Source organism: Astatotilapia calliptera, chromosome 2 (genome assembly GCF_964374335.1).
Source record: "Astatotilapia calliptera chromosome 2, fAstCal68.1, whole genome shotgun sequence".
In the NCBI taxonomy this organism is placed as follows: domain Eukaryota; kingdom Metazoa; phylum Chordata; class Actinopteri; order Cichliformes; family Cichlidae; genus Astatotilapia; species Astatotilapia calliptera.
Genome location: NC_137423.1, coordinates 15,467,933 through 15,471,042, shown reverse-complemented (window position 1 = coordinate 15,471,042; position 3,110 = coordinate 15,467,933).

Genomic DNA, 3,110 nt, shown 5'->3' with positions numbered 1-3,110 from the left:
ACACCTCATGACCAGCTCCCGATCATCAATTGCTCGTGAGGGTGTCACCACAGGCGCTCACACTGCTCACGCGCAAACACGTAAACGTCGGTGAAAAAGACGGAGCAGCGTGTGATCTGGACACAAGCGATGGAGGCACAACTTGTAGAACTTTGGAAAGCTCATCCGAGCCTTTTCCATGTGGCATCACAAAATTATCATGACCACAACAACCGTGAAAATAGTTGGATTTACATTGCTGCTCAATCACAGCTGCCTGATCAGTGTTTTTCATTAGCAATTTAGCAAAGTTGATGGTGGTGGTGTGTCTGTGTGAGTGAAAGACAGAGAGAGCGAGCGACAGAATTTCTGTTATAACCTTCATTTTATGGAGGCACAGTGTGAGCACTCAGGTCGCATCAGAGCATCGGGCGGTATAGTGTGAGACCCTGCATCGTGACCTACGAACTTCTAACCCCTGTGAGTCAATCGTGCAGTTTGAGCAGGAGCTGAATAACCTGACTGAAAAAATCGCACAGTGTCTGCCCAGCATTAGGTTTACTGTCATCCGAGATTTGCACCGCAGTGTCGGCGTTTGTTTCCCTGTTGGCCATACTTCTTGTTGTGGTCATCTGTTGTCTTCCGGTATTTTCTCCGCAAGCGACCTTTCCTCGACCAATGAGATGAGCGGTAATCTGAATTGTCATACTCGAATTGTCATAAGGTGCTGTCAGCTCAAAGCAGGAGAGGGGCTGGGAATTATGTTTTCAAACAAAGCATTAAATCCATTAACATTTATAGACTACTTTTGATTCTCACTGTATTACGGGACAAAGTGCGTCCCTTATTAGCTCAATACGGGACGTGTACTTTTGTTTCGAAATACGGGACGATTCCGTATTTTAAGGGACGGTTGGCAACCCTACACCCACCCAGCAGTATATAAACTCCGTCATGCTAGCTAGTACGCAGTACGAGTTATTGTAACTGACTGTAAAAAGTCAGCACAACGAAAATAAACTCCACCTAAACTTGGTTTATATCTGACCCAGATAGACTGCAGGTCATAACTTCTTACCTGAAGTTCAGCTCACCGCCTCGGGTCTCTGCTCCTCCTGCCTTTCCGTCATCCACCTGCCAGCGTGTTGCATCTGCTGGCCTCCACCACTTGCTAATGTTACTGAATCTGTGGAAGCTCCGCAATAGCCACCACCAAACAACTGAGTTATTTTTACACATCTCCCAGCATCTGGCCAATCCACCACCTCTCAGTGTTTATACCGTTATGGGATAAAAAAGAAAAAAAAAAGAAAAACCCATCGGCCCATAAAAACAAAAAATCACCATCAGCCCACCGGGAAAATGCCCAGTATGCCCGATGGCCAGTCCAGCTATGCATATGCAGTGTTGGGGAGTGACGGAATACATGTACCGCCGTTACGTATTTAAAATACAAAATATGAGTAACTGTATTCCGTTACAGTTACCGTTTAAAAAGGTGGTATTCAGAATACAGTTACTTTGTTGAAATAAATGGATTACACTGCGGTACTTTCCTGTTTCATTTTGTCGTGGGTCAGGACTGTTTGGGTTTTGTTTGACAGCTATGTTCTGTTGTTCCAGGCGGCAGCGTTACGGTTGCCATGGTTACAGGGCGACGCTCGCTCTCTCTCTCTCTGCGACTGTGTGTTTCCTGGGTGAGAGAGCGGCTTTTCGTTGTTGTTGTTGTTGTGCTAAGCTAACAGGCAGAATGCTACAAGCATAGCTCTAAAGAATGTAGCATCATGGGCAGTGTAGTTCGTGCTGCAGGGAGAATGGACTGCCATACACGTTATGGGTCTGTGAGCGCGAGGAGGGAGAAAAAGGGGAGTGGAAAGGTACGAGTTGTCATCGAGGAAAAACGGGAGCTGGAAGCATGTAAATATAATAATAACCACTTCAGCCAAGAAGAGTGCCTGAGAGCCCAGTTGTAAGTAAGCTATTAAGACTCGACTGTACACCGTATTCGTGTTTTCCTCCGAAAACAATAAGTTCCGTTGGAGCAGTCTTTCAACGCCTCTGTCTGTGTCTCGCAAGAAAAGTTGACCCAGACAACAAAGTAAAGCTATTTTTCGGCTATGAGCCGACAGGGACCCCGCCGTATTAGTCAGAGGTCCCTTTACTACAGTTCGGAGTCGCGGACCTTCAGTAACAGTAATAAATCACAGCAATAGTACATTCACGTTGTTGTAAAAAGCATGATAATATATTAAGTAATCCAAAGTATTCAGAATACGTTACTGTCATTGAGTAACGTAACGGAATACGTTACAGAATACATTTTGGGGCATGTATTCTGTATTCTGTAATGGAATACATTTTAAAAGTAACCTTCCCAACACTGTGCATATGACCCTATGAGCAAGCACTTTGGCGACAGTGGGAAGGAAAAACTCCCTTTTAACAGGAAGAAACATCTGGCAGAACCAGGCTCAGGGAGGTGCGGCCATCTGCTGCGACCGGTTGGGGTGAGACAAGGAAGACAGGATAAAAGACATGCTGTGGAAGAGAGACAGAGGTTAATAACAGATATGATTCAATGCAGAGATGTCTATTAACACATAGTGAGTGAGAAAGGTGACTGGAAAGGAAAAACTCAATGCATCATGGGAATCCCCACTAGCCTACGTCTATTGCAGCATAACTAAGGGAGGATTCAGGGTCACCTGGTCCAGCTCTTACTATATGCTTTAGCAAAAAGGAAAGTTTTATGCCTAATCTTGAAAGTAGAGATAGTATCTGTATCCTGAATCCAAACTGGAAGCTGGTTCCACAGAAGAGGGGCCTGAAAACTGAAGGCTCTCCCTCCCATTCTACTTTTAAATACTCTAGGAACAACAACTAAGCCTGCAGTGCGAGAGCGAAGTGCTCTAATAGGGTGATATGGTACTACAAGGTCATTAAGATAAGATGGGGCCTGATTATTTACGACCTTGTATGTGAGGAGCAGGATTTTGAATTCAATTCTGGATTTTACAGGAAGCCAATGAAGGGAAGCCAAAACAGGAGAAATATGCTCTCTCTTTCTAGTCCCTGTCAGGACTCTTGCTGCAGCATTTTGGATTAGCGGAAGGCTTTTCAGCGAGTTTTTT